Source organism: Scyliorhinus torazame, chromosome 7 (assembly GCF_047496885.1).
Source record: "Scyliorhinus torazame isolate Kashiwa2021f chromosome 7, sScyTor2.1, whole genome shotgun sequence".
In the NCBI taxonomy this organism is placed as follows: Eukaryota; Metazoa; Chordata; class Chondrichthyes; order Carcharhiniformes; family Scyliorhinidae; genus Scyliorhinus; species Scyliorhinus torazame.
The window spans coordinates 15,529,414-15,543,272 of NC_092713.1; the positions used below are offsets into that span (position 1 = coordinate 15,529,414).

The following is a 13,859-nucleotide window of genomic DNA, read 5'->3' on the forward strand; positions in this document are numbered from 1 at the left end:
TCCGGAGTTTGAGCAGAATTCTCTGCAAACGAGGCGTCATGTCGTTCAGGTCCTTTTGGATGATATGGACCAGAGGCCTATGATCCGTCTCAATAGTAAATGTTGGCAGGCCGTAGACATAATCATGAAATTTGAGGATGCCGGTGAGAAGACCTAAACACTCTTTCTCAATCTGCGCATATCTGGTCTCAGTGGGTGTCATTGCATGTGAAGCGTATACTCCTGGTACCCAGGATGACGTGTCATCTCTTTGAAGCAACACCGCCCCAATGCCATCCTGACTCGCATCTGTGGGTATCTTGGTCTCTCGGTCTGGGTCAAAGATTGCAAGGACGGTGTTGTGTTGGGTGTTCTGGATCACAAACAGTTCACCAATACTTGAAGTGGTGCAACTCTATTTTATTATAAGGTTAACTATATTAACATACTTGAACTGTGGGTAAATGCAATACCAGCTTTAACTGTTGGCCCTTGCCTAGTTCTAGCCAGGTGATGCACTCAGCATATGGTGAATGTCTTTGTTGCAGGCTGTGAGTTCTGTGCTCCGAGCTGGCTGCTACTAGAATGAGCGGGAACTGTCCTGTCCCCTGTCTTTATAGCGTGTGTGCTCTCACTGGTGATTGGCTGTGGTGTTGTGTATGCTGATTGGTCCCACTGCATGTCCATCAGTGTGTGTGTGTGTGTGTCTGCAGCATGATATACTGGTGTATATTATGACAGATGGGTGCAGTGGTGAGCTTGGCTTTCAGCTCCAGCCACTCTGTTCGGTGCTCCGCCTTCCACTCAAAGACGGTTGATTTTTTCACCAGGTTGCGTAGGGCCGTGGTGTGTGTGGACAAATTTGGGATGAACTTGCCAAGGAAATTGACCATTCCCAGGAAGCGCAGTACTGCCTTCTTGTCCTCGGGGACTTTCATTGCCTCGATGGCTTTAATTTTGTCTGTGTCCGGGCGCACACCGTGTTGCAAAATCTGATCGCCCAGGAACTTCAGCGTGGATGTCCCAAAACAGCACTTGGACCTGTTTAGCTTGAGGCCATGTTCGTGTATGCGTCGGAATACTTTCTTGAGTCGCGACACATGTTCCTCTGGGGTTGTGGACCAGATTAGGATATCATCAACAAAGACACAAACCCCTTCTATTCCCTCCATCAGCTGTTCCATGATGCGGTAGAAAGTCTCTGATGCTGAGATGATGCCAAATGGCATTCGGTTGTAGCAGAATCTGCCAAAAGGTGTGTTGAAGGTGCAGAGCCTTCTGCTGGATTCTTCAAGTTGGATTTTCCAAAATCCTTGGGATGCGTCCAATTTTGTGAAGAAGCGTGCGTGTGCCATCTCATTCGTGATTTCTTCCCTCTTCGGGATGGGGTAATGTTCCCGCATAATGTTTTTGTTTAGATCCTTGGGGTCAATGCAGATGTGGAGGTCCCCCGAAGGTTTCTTTACGCACACCATCGAGCTGACCCGGTCGGTTGGTTCAGTGACGTTGGAGATTATGCCTTTTTGTTGTAGATTCGTGAGCTCTGCCTTCAGGCACTCTTTCAATGGAGCAGGGACACGTCGTGGTGCGTGGAGCACTGGCTTGGCATCAGGCCGCAGGAGAATCTTGTACTCGTACGGCAGCGTGCCCATCCCGCTAAATACATCTGGGTATTGGGTTAGGATCTCGTCGATGCTGGCCTGAAGATCTGAATGGGACGGCATCGTGGTGTAGACCCTTTGAATGAGGTTCAGTTGCTTGCAGGCGTGCGCACCTAGCAGGGACGCCATGTCTGGTTTAACAGTCGGCTGGACACCTGCAGATGGCAGGACCCCAGTGCCTTGATTGCGTTTCCATTGTAGTCCAGGAGTTTGCAGGCAGCTGGAAGGATTGTGGGGGCTTCTTGATTCTCTTGAAGTCCACCTGCAAAATCAGGTTGGCGGAGGCACCTGTGTCCAGTTTGAACTGGATGGGGCAGTGGTTGACCTTCATCACTGCATGCCATTCATCCTCGGAATCCACGGCCAGGATTGATGTGTCCGGTGTGGCGTATGCGCACTTCGTAATAATGCCCACTCGGTAAGTGTTGTCCAGGTATTCATCATCTGGATCCGTCGCACTGCCTGGATCAGAGTCATGCATTTGGTGTTGCACACTTCTGATGTGCTGCTGTCGGAATTGGGAGCACTGGCTCCTGACTGGTGGTGCAGATCTGCATAGGGCTGCATAGTGGTTTGGTTTCCCACAGTTTAAACAGCGTTTACCTCTTGCAGGGCAGTTTTTCTTAAAATGGGCGGTGCCGCAGTTCGCACACGCCATGATGTCAGCGACATGACGCTCAGTGCATCGTTGCGCATGCGCGGTGCGGTTCTCGGATGTCTGCACCTGCGCAGTGCGGTTTTCGGCCGCTTCGTGTTCCCGATCGCATTCCGCATGAAGAGCGCGCAAAATTACCGCTTTCGTCAATGTGGAGACGCTGCATCCGGGAGATGGCCGGAACACTCTCCACCTCGTGGGAGGCTTGTTTTTCACTTTCTGCCGTTTTGTATTGTGAATAGCGATTTTCAGAGTGCTCATGCACAGTACACGTTTCAATCGCGACTGGCAGGGTCATGTGCTTCATTTTCAACAATTGCTCTCGCAGAGGATCAGAGTGGACTCCAAAAACGATTTGGTCTCTGATCATGGAGTCAGTGATATCACCAAAGTTGCAGGATTGCGCTAGCAGTCTAAGGTTAGTTAGATAAGAGTTGAAGGATTCGTCTTTACGTTGTATCCTCTGCTTGAAGATGTAGCGCTCGAAGATTTCGTTGGTGTCCACCTCGCAGTGGCTGTCGAATTTGTCCAGGATGGTTTGGTACTTCGTTTTGTCCTGCCCTTCGGAAAAGTGAAAGGAGTTGTAGATCTCTATCGCCTGGTCATCCGCAGTGGTGAGTAGAAGAGCTATCTTCTCTTATTGAAAATATGGAAAGATGTGTCATTTGAAACATGGAAGTCTGGCAATATCTGGTCTGAGAGAAACATGAGAGGTTACAGGGAAAGATCCCACAAAGGGTTAACAGCAGCTGCCAGGGAAGGATTGTAACATGCAGATGGCCTTGGTCAAGCAGGCTTAGCAAACAAGACAAACAGGATTTTGAATGAAGCCAAAAACAATGGCTCACACCTTCATTGAAAGTAACTATCTTAGTTAGCAGCTGGGAAAGAAAGGATGAGGTTCGAGGTGTGAAAATTTGCTAATACCAGGTAAATTAAAGAAAACTGGAGACTATCAGTCTACGAGAAACATAATTCAGAGCCAAAATCAAAGTCAAAATTATGAGCTGAGGACACAATTGGAAAATGAAACTATAGAAATGGCAGGAATTAAAAGTAACAGCTCTTGAAACCAAAGCATTTTGAACATCACAAAGGAAACAATGTGATCAGATCTATGAGATGAAGTCATGTCAAAATGAATACTTAGTTGGATTAAAAGGTTTAGATCAAAGATACTTTTTACAATCAAAGAAAATAAGAGTTACTTTACAATAACTTCAAAAAAACTTAACTGTTAGAAAGAGAATATAAACCAAGAGACCAGGGCAGGAACTACCAGAACAAGAAGCAGAACCCAGAGAGAGAGAGTGAGAGAGAGGGGAGAAGCAGGGTCAGATTACAGTCAGCTCGGCCATGGGAAAGAGACAGGGCAAAGCAGCCGAGCTAAAATAGCTAAGTACATCTAAGGAAGACTAGAATTTAAAAAGTAGGCAGAGTCAGCTCAGAGATAGCTCTCACAGCTCTGTACATGTGAAAGATAGGACACAGCAACTGAGCTCATCAGCGAATACATCTAAAGAAGACCAGACTTTAAAGAAGATTGATTGTCAAGTTGGGCCTGAAGGTCCCTTCAACCAACCAGAAGGATCCAGAAGCAAACTCTTTTTACCTTCCTGTAAAGACAGTAATTGCAGCTTTTAAAAGAAAAAATATAATAATAAAATAACTTAATTTAACCTGAAATAGTGGTTATTCCAAAGTCTACTTTACTTACTTAGCAATGCGGGAGCCAGGGTCGATGCTACTAAGTGGTAAGTAGATGAAATCTTTGGTGAAGGTATGGGTTATACCGGGGGATAACTTGAAAATATAGTTTGACCTGAATAGCACCCACTGAAGCTTGCATCGGACTCGGGGAGTGAGAATCCCTGATCACCATTTCGAATGTCGGCCCTTTTGGTATACGGGGACTGCTAAGAATAGTGGTGAGTTTTCAAAAACATTTCCGAGCATCGGTCGCGCCATTGAGGTTGGATGCTTTCACGTATAGTTGAAATTTCTGCTTGAATGATCGGCAGTTGGCACTAAGATTGCCGGTGGTCCTGAGCTGATGTGGAGCCTGAATCGTGTCCATCCTGTATTCAGTAGCTGGTTGTCATGGATCTTGCTGAGTTGAACTAAATAGATTGAACAGTTACCCCTGGTATCATGTTGTATTATGCTGCTTCGGATAACACAGTAAGAAGTCTTACAACACCAGGTTAAAGTTCAACAGATTTGTTTCAAACACTAGCTTTCGGAGCGCTGCTCCTTCCTCAGGTGAATGAAGAGGTATGTTTCAGAATCATATATATAGACAAATTCAAAGATGCAAGACAATGCTTAGAATGCGAGCATTTGCAGTTAATTAAGTCTTTACAGATCCAGAGATAGGTGTAACCCCAGGTTAAAGAGGTGTGAATTGTCTCAAGCCAGGACAGTTGGTAGGATTTCGCAAGCCCAGGCCAGATGGTGGGGGGTGAATGTAATGCGACATGAATCCCAGGTCCCGGTTGAGGCCGCACTCATGTGTGTGGAACCTGGCTATAAGTTTCTGCTCGGCGATTCTGCATTGTCGCGCGTCCTGAAGGCCGCCTTGGAGAACGCTTACCCGGAGATCAGAGGCTGAATGCCCTTGACTGCTGAAGTGTTCCCCAACTGGAAGGGAACATTCCTGCCTGGTGATTGTCGTGTGATATCCGTTCATTCATTGTCGCAGCGTCTGCATGGTCTCGCCAATGTACCACGCTTCGGGACATCCTTTCCTGCAGCATATGAGGTATACAACGTTGGCCGAGTCGCATGAGTATGTACCGCGTACCTGGTGGGTGGTGTTCTCACGTGTAATGGTGGAATCTATGTCGATGATCTGGCACGTCTTGCAGAGATTGCCATGGCAGGGTTGTGTGGTGTCATGGTCGCTGTTCTGAAGGCTGGGTAGTTTGCTGCAAACAATGGTTTGAGGTTGCGCGGTTGTTTGAAGGCAAGTAGTGGGGGTGTGGGGATGACGTTGGCAAGATGTTCATCTTCATCGATGATGTGTTGAAGGCTGCGAAGAAGATGTCGTAATTTCTCCGCTCCGGGAAAGTACTGGACGACGAAGGGTATTCTGTCGTTTGTGTCCCGTGGTTGTCTTCTGAGGAGGTTGGTGCGGTTTTTTGCTGTGGCGCGTTGGAACTGTTGATTGATGAGTCGAGTGCCATATCCCGTTCGTACGAGGGAATATTTCAGTGTCTGCAGATGTCTGTTACGCTCCTCCACGACTGAGCAGATCCTGTGTATACGGAGGGCTTGTCCATAAGGGATGGCTTCTTTAATGCTGGAGAAGTGGAGCATCGTGAGGTTATCCGTGGGCTTGCGGTAAAGCGAAGTGCTGAGGTGACCGTCCTTGATGGAGATGAGTGTGTCCAAGAATGCAACTGATTTTGGAGAGTAGTCCATGGTGAGTCTGATGGTGGGATGGAACTTATTGATGTCATCGTGTAGTCGTTTCAGTGATTCTTCGCCGTGGGTCCAAAGGAAAAAAATGTAATCGATGTATCTGGTGTATAACGTTGGTTGAAGGTCCTGTGCGGTGAGTAGATCTTGTTCAAACCTGTGCATGAAGATGTTGGCATATTAAGGTGCAAATTTGGTCCCCATGGCTGTTCCGTGCGTCTGGATGAAGAACTTGTTGTCGAAGGTGAAGACGTTGTGATCCAGAATGAAGCGGATGAGTTGCAGAATTGCATCTGGAGATTGGCAGCTGTCGGTGTTGAGTACTGAGGCTGTTGCAGCAATGCCGTCCCTCCCCCCCCCCCCCCCCCCGCCCCGCACCTCACCCCCACCCCACAACAAAAGTCAAATGGCAGGAGAACGGAAATGGCGGCAAGCTGCAGCAAGTTGGTCAACGATCACAGTACTCGTGAGCTAGTTTAAAAACAATTGTCTGCTGTTCTGTGGCCGAGTTTAAAATTCATCAAACCATTCCTGATATTAAGGCCGTTATTATGAGAGAGGACATGCTTGTTAGGTTGTAACCATCTGGGATGGCCACTTACAACTTGGTACAGAGATATTCACAAAGCCTAGTGGGTAAAATGGACAAGCCAAGACTCAGTCTAGCTCAGAGCCAGAAATGCATATTTGCAAGCAAGAAGGGCAGACGGTATTGAAACTCCGACCAATTAGCATTTTAATGGGGCCGATTAGCATTTGATGGCCCATCTTCCCCAAAACAAAGGACTGGTACTCGAGCAACCGGGAACGTCCCAGACATTTCGGCGCCACTCCCTGATCAAGGGAAACGCAAACAATGGGGTCAGTGACCGCTTGGGACAAGCCCAGCCATCCAGATCCCCGCCCACTTATTGGTTAGGAATCAAACGGAGTGATCAGAGATCACCCAATTAGTAGGGCCCAAACTGAAGGACCACCCAAAAGGGCGCGAAAACCGCCAAGTATAAGAAGAAGAGTTCGCCACATGTTCGTCCTCTCTTGGACCTGGCGCCCTGGCCACGGCCATCTCCAATCGCAGCAACACCAGAAGCAAGTCCAAGTTCAACGCTCGCTACCAGACGGATGAGCCCAGCTGGGCAGCAGTTACTCCTTCGGACTCGATAGATCCAGAATCGAACAGCGGCCACTGTTTCTCTGGTCTAAGCCGGGTGCCCGAAGTTAAGTACAGGTTGTCTTAGTCGATAGGTGTAGTTAACTATTAGTGTTTATGTTGCATGACTAATTGTGTATAAATAAAGTACCCTTGACCTTGAACTAACTAATTGGTGTTTGGCTCTTTGATCGATAGCTGGTTGAAACTTGTGGTGGTATCACTCGATACCTGGCGACTCTAAGCATTAGGACATAGATAACATAGAAAGATGGGCAAATTCACTGATTGCCATAATTGGAACAGAGCCACAGAAAGGACAGAGTAAAAGAGTAAATGGAAAAAAGGCAACAAGGTGAATTGGACATTCTCCCTCCGTGTACCCGGACAGGGGCCGGAGTGTGGCGACTGGGGGATTTTCAAAGTAACTTCATTGCAGTGTTAATGTAAGCCTACTTGTGACACTAATAAAGATTGTTATTATCTCTGATGTTCTAGCCACCATATATAATTTTTTCAACTAAAACATATTTTTGGGTTCCGATCATGATGCTGTCCCTGGGTGCCTGCAGTATGCAAATTGTCCATTCCGTATCCCACATTATAACAGTAACTCTAAAATGGCAATACAAAAATAATTGATGGAGCTGTTCCGGTTTAGCTAAAGAAATTCAAGCCCTTATTTCTGCCTCGTATCCCTTTTCTACATGACAGTGCTGCTTAAAACCGATTCTCATCAACAATTAACTCTATACTACCACTTTTATCCCCTGTGGAGTTTGATCCTTCATTGAAAGGGGAATAGAACTGACGTGATTAAGAACTGACTGATGTTTTGAAATGGTCTTCCGTTTTATGCAGTGCACCTGCAGGTTCCAAACCAACTGCACAGTTCCATCACATTCATCAGCCTAAGACATGCCTGTCCAAGAGCCTAGCAGGGAACAGATTTCATCGGACTGACCTCGCCAAGCAAATGGAGAGTGTAACCTTATTAATAATGTGCATATGTTAAAGCATGAGATGAACTCCCTGCTGGGCGTTTTGAAGAGGCTATCAATCTGCCCTAGCTTTCCAATCTAAGTGGACGCCCCCGAGCAGAGCTGATGTAACTGTGGGAACAGAGGCTTAATTACCAAAAATATGAGGACTAGATTTTTTTTTAAAAGCGGTACTTTGAAATAAAACAAAAATTGGCATTTATTTCAGACAGCCCAAGCAGTTAAATAAAACCTGCTCAATAGACATTGGCTTGTCATGGTGACATCTGTGAGTGACGGCTGGGAGTCACACCAGCTTTAGCCACTGCAAGCTGGATGGCCACAGTAACAGTGGGAGGTGACCACAGAACTCGCAACGCAGGCCACAAATAAGACGTAAGAGGATACAGACTGTCAGAGGATACAGCAGGATTTAGATCATTTGTAGACTTGGGCGGAGAGACGGCAGATGGAGTTTAATCCGGACAAATGTGAGGTAACGCATTTTGGAAGGTCTAATGCAGGTAGGGAATATACAGTGAATGGTAGAACCCTCAAGAGTATTGACAGCCAAAGAGATCTAGGTGTATAGAACCTTAGTTAGGCCACACTTGGAGTATAGTGTTCAATTCTGGTCGCCACACTACCAGAAGGATGTGGAGGCTTTAGAGAGGGTTCAGAAGAGATTTACCAGGATGTTGCCTGGTATGGAGGGCATTAGCTATGAAGAGCGGTTGAATACAGTCGGATTGTTCTCACTGGAACGAAAGAGGTTGAGGGGCGACCTGATAGAGGTCTACACAATTATGAGTGGCATAGACAGAGTGGATAGTCAGAGGCTTTTTCCCAGGGTAGAGGGGTCAATTACTAGGGGGCATAGGTTAAGGTGAGAGGGGCAAGGTTTAGAGGAGATGCACGAGGCAAGTTTTTTACACAGAGGATAACGGGTGCCTGGAACTCGCTGCCAGAGGAGGTGGTGGAAGCAGGGACGATAGTGACATTTAAGGAGCATCTTGACAAATACATGAATAGGATGGGAATAGAGGGATGCGGACCCAGGAAGTGTAGAAGATTTTAGTTTAGACGGGCAGCATGGTCGGCACAGGCTTGGAGGGCCGAAGGGCCTGTTCCTGTGCTGTACTTTTCTTTGTTCTTTGTAACCCTCTCAAAGGCCGCAGGAGGTGAGGAGGAAGTGGACGGGCCTGAAATTCTGGTGGTTTGGTGTCGGAACCCATACCCGATGCCTTCCGGCTTCCACTGGAAGTAGGTTCTGAGCAGGAAGGGTCACGGTCAACCCGCCCATCCCTCCTCCACTCAAGTCCCTAACGTGGTCAGTTAAGAGCCACTTGTTCCCAACTCCCACCCCCGCTGCAATCTTTCCAGCTACAGGCGGGTTGGCCGATCTATGACTGGGGTGACTGGTAAAACTGTGTGGACTAAACGTCAGCTGGTCGGGGTGTGTTCACCATGAGATCGTAAGACCAGAAGAAATAGGAACAGGAGTAGGCCATTCAGCCCTTCGGGCCTGCTCCACCATTTAGTAAGATCATGGCTGATCTAAAACTCACTGTATCCACTTCACTGTCTTCTCTCTGTAACCCGTAATCCCCCTATTGATTCAAAACCGACCAATCTCAGCCTTGAAATTGTTCAAGGATGCGACCTCCACACCTTCCTGGGATAAAGAATTCCAAAGATTCACCACTCTTTGAGGGAAGAAATTCATCCTCAGATCCATCTTAGCGAGCAGCCCCTTATTCTGCGACTACTCCCACTGGTCCTCCATTCTTCCATGAGTGGAAACATCCTCCCCACATTCATCTCTCATTCTTCTGAACTCCAAGGAGTACAGACCCAACCTGATTGATCTTTCATAGAACATAGAACATTACAGCGCAGTACAGGTCCTTCGGCCCTCGATGTTGCGCCGACCTGTGAAACCACTCTAAAGCCCATTTACACTATTCCCTTATCGTCTATATGTCTATCCAATGACCATTTGAATGCCCTTAGTGTTGGCGAGTCCACTACTGTTGCAGGCAGGGCATTCCATGCCCTTACTACTCTCTGAGTAAAGAACCTACCTCTGACATCTGTCTTATATCTATCTCCCCTCAATTTAAAACTATGTCCCCTCATGCTAGACATCACCATCCGAGGAAAAAGGCTCTCACTGTCCACCCTATCCAATCCTCTGATCATCTTGTGTGCTTCAATTAAGTCACCTCTTAACCTTCTTCTCTCTAACGAAAAAAGCTTCAAGTCCCTCAGCCTTTCCTCATAAGATCTTCCCTCCATACCAGGCAACATTCTGGTAAATCTCCTCTGCACCCTTTCCAATGCTTCCACATCCTTCCTATAATGCGGCGACCAGAATTGCACGCAATACTCCAAATGCGGCCGCACCAGAGTTTTGTACAGCTGCAACATGACCTCATGGCTCAGAAACGCAATCCCTCTGCCAATAAAAGTTAACATACCGTACGCCTTCTTAACAACCCTCTCAACCTGGGTGGCAACTTTCAGAGATCTATGTACATGGACACCGAGATCTCTCTGCTCATCCACACTGCCAAGAATCTTACCATTAGCCCAGTACTTTGTCTTCCTGTTATTCCTTCCAAAATGAATCCCCTCACACTTTTCTGCATTAAACTATGCCCAGAGCTGCAGCTTATCTATGTCCCTCTGTAACTTGTAACATCCTTCCGCACTGTCCACAACTCCACCGACTGTAGTGTCGTCTGCAAATTTACTCACCCATCCTTCTACGCCCTCATCCAGGTCATTTATAAAAATTTGTATGGCAGTCCCTCCATACCCGGGATCATCCTAGTAAAGCTCCTCTGTACTGCCTCCAATGATAATATATCTTCCTTCAGATAAGGGGGCCAAAACTGTACAAAACATTCTCACTAGTACCTTGGACAGTTGCAGCAACGCCTCTTTACTTTTGTCCCCCAGCCCGCTTGAAATAGAAGCCAGCATTCATTTGCCTTCCTAATTACCTTCTGCAACTGTATGATAGCTTTCTGGGTTTCATCAAACTAATCTGTGCAGGACCAAGGGCGTGGACTTGGAGCAGATGGGTGACCACTGAAAGCACCCCCCCCCCCCCACACACACACACACCCAACAACACATCTTTTTCTTTGGTTGCTCCTTGATCCTGGGATTGCAAGGAGAGTGGCTCGGCCAACAACCATGGTTTCCTTCACGGTGCCGCTTTGCTGGCCTATGATTGGACAGCAGCAGCCGGTGGGCGGGAAGTCATATCCGGGGTCCTCATTCTGGAGGAAGGCCCTGCCGCTGCCCACCAAATGACCAGCTTGGCAGAAGATAGGGCGGGCTTTCCCTCCCCCCTCAGACTCGGCACGGGTGTCTCACAGACTTTTCAGGCAGCGTGTGGGACGCCCGCAGGGAACGGACAATTCTGCCCAATATTACAAACAGAGGCTATGGGTTGTGTGGATGGGGCACGTTGCACGTGCTACTCAGATGAATCTTGCCACAGTACAACTACATGCAGTTTAGACTTTCTAAACACAGCAAGTAGGGTAAGCCGTGATTAATAATTATTTGCTAATCAACTCATTTGTAACCCCGACATACCACCTCCGCCATTGATCTTCTTACAAAACAGGTCATGGTTCGCCAAGAGTTTAAGCAATCATAAAACTTGTCTTTCTTTGCGTTTTGTTTTCTCTCAGATAACGTTTGTTCAAATCTGACTCATCAATCAGGCTACATGGTATTAATAGAAAACGTACTCTTTCAATAAATATCTTCATCTGATTTGCTGTGACTTAATCTAATTGCTCTCCCGCCTGCAGGTTTAATACTAACGGCAACAGCACATCCTTCTGTGTGTCCCAAACTGGTCAGTTCCTCCTCTGCTATCCTCCCCACCTTTACTCCCACAAGTCTATCCAAGGTGGGCAGCACGATAGCGCAAATGGATAGCACTGTGGCTTCACAGCGCCAGGGTCCCAGGTTCGATTCCTTGCTGGGCCACTGTCTCTGCGGAGTCTGGACATTCTCCCCGTGTCTGCGAGGGTTTCCTCCGGGTGCTCCGGTTTCCTCCCACAGTCCAAAGACGTGCAGGTTAGGTGGATTGGCCATGATAAATTGCCCTTAGTGACCAAAAAGGTGAGGAGGGGTTATTGGGTTAGGGGGATAGGGTGGAAGTGAGGGTTTAAGTGGGTCGGTGCAGACTCGATGGGCCGAATGGCCTCCTTCTGCACTGTATGTTCTGTGTATCAATGTGTCCATTGCTGGATTTGGATGGATCGCATCAAATTCTACTAACGCCCACCCTTGCCTCTGTCAAAAGCCTTCCATTACTTAAGGGCACTCTGCAAAGTGAAGACAACATCAATGATTTCTTCACTAAGACCCACACTCTTGAACTTTTCACCTCCTCCAGCTTGCAGTCAGAAGGTTATGGGTTTAAGCCCCACTCCAGTGGTGGTACAGGTATGAAGCTCTGAAGCTTATTATGGTTTAGGATTGTATATTTTAGTTTCTAAGGCGACAATATTGTGATATTGCAGCTGTAAAGGTAGGGTGGATAAAAGGTGCCATGTGACCTATTTTGGACTCTGCCTGGCCGTAAGCCTGGGTGGTTTGCTTATTACAGATCTGAGAAAGACACATTGAGAGGAGGTGTACTTGGGGGCAATGACAGCTGGTACTCAGTGTAACATATGATCGACCCTAAATGTCCAAAGTTCCAAAAAGGTGCTACAGCTGCGAAATTGTCTACAGCTGTTCTGCAAACTATCCCTATACTTGGAAAGATGAAATAGTGTCAGGATCAAAGATAATTAATTAGCATTTCTACTTGGATGCTAAGATGTTTCCCATTGCCACGAGGAAGCGGGTGAAGGACACCAGTTTCAGATCAGGTGCCAAGTTTTCCTTTAAACTAAGGCATATCACAGACAGGCGGCATTTTCAGTCTTGTCTTGTTCTGGTTTGTAGTCAACTGAGAAGTGAGACCAAAAGGTTAAAATAGCTAGTCCTGCACTTTAAGCAGAGAAATGCTGACTCTTAACACTCGCCATGTCGAGCACAAGTGGGAGTTTGTGCTCAGATTGAAGATCGAGCTCGTGAGGAGTTGAAGGAGATTGGAAGACATGCCCAGCTTGAAGCTAGAGGAAGAAATCTACAGTGCAAGCCTCTCAAGTGAGGAAGAATTCTGGGATTAGAAGTTACCCGGCTGCTACAATCAGCAGGAAGTAACCCACCGGGAGCTGAAAGAACCTGTGAACTGTTTGCAATGAAACCGGTAATTCTATGGAAGGTGATTGGAAACATAGAAAATAGGAGCAGGAGGAGGCCATTCGGCCCTTCGGGCCTGCTTTGCCATTCAGTAGTCTGTTCCCGCCTTCCACTTATATCTTATGATCCTCGTTGCTTCAACTGCTATATATAACTGTTTCTTGATAATACAGAGGGCGTGATTGAATGGGCTCATCGCGTCCGACTTGGTGACGCAGCAAGGCCGTTAAATCTCGCGAGACGTCACAATCTGGATCTCGACATCGCAGGGCGAGATCCAGATTAACATATTTAAATGAGCTAGTCGGCTCATTTAAATATGCCTGCGCCGATTATCCCGAGGTTCGGGAACTAATGGCCTCGTCTGAGAGACCTCGCCATAGCGCTGTTTAGCACACAAATGTGGACCAGGCGTAATGGCCCCTGGGGGTGTCTCCCAGGCCATTGGAGGCCTGCGGATGGTCGTGCTCTGGGCAGGGTGGTACCTGCCAACCCAGCAGCTTGGCAGCACCACCCAGACATCCTTGGCAATGCCACACTGATGGGGTGACAGGGGGGGCCTCGAGGACCTCCAAGAGGTAAGTTGAGGGGGTCCGGAAGCCATTGTGCGGTGGCTGGGGCGGGTTGAGAAATTGTGGCGGCATTTAAAAATGGTACCCTGGTCTTTTCTTAGGAATGAGTTAAGTGGCATCTCAGCCGAAAAATAAAGCAACGCCCCGTTCGAGGTGCTG

At 47.5% G+C, this 13,859-nt stretch overlaps 1 long non-coding RNA gene across 1 annotated transcript in view; it reads left to right on the forward strand.

Annotated features, from left to right (window-relative positions):
• LOC140426053 (uncharacterized) overlaps positions 1-13,859 on the forward strand; it is a 109,742-nt gene that overhangs the window by 17,520 nt on the left and 78,363 nt on the right. Inside the window, exon 2 of the long non-coding RNA XR_011948113.1 lies at positions 2,769-2,909. This is a non-coding gene — a long non-coding RNA (uncharacterized lncRNA). The remainder of the gene's footprint in view (positions 1-2,768; positions 2,910-13,859) is intronic.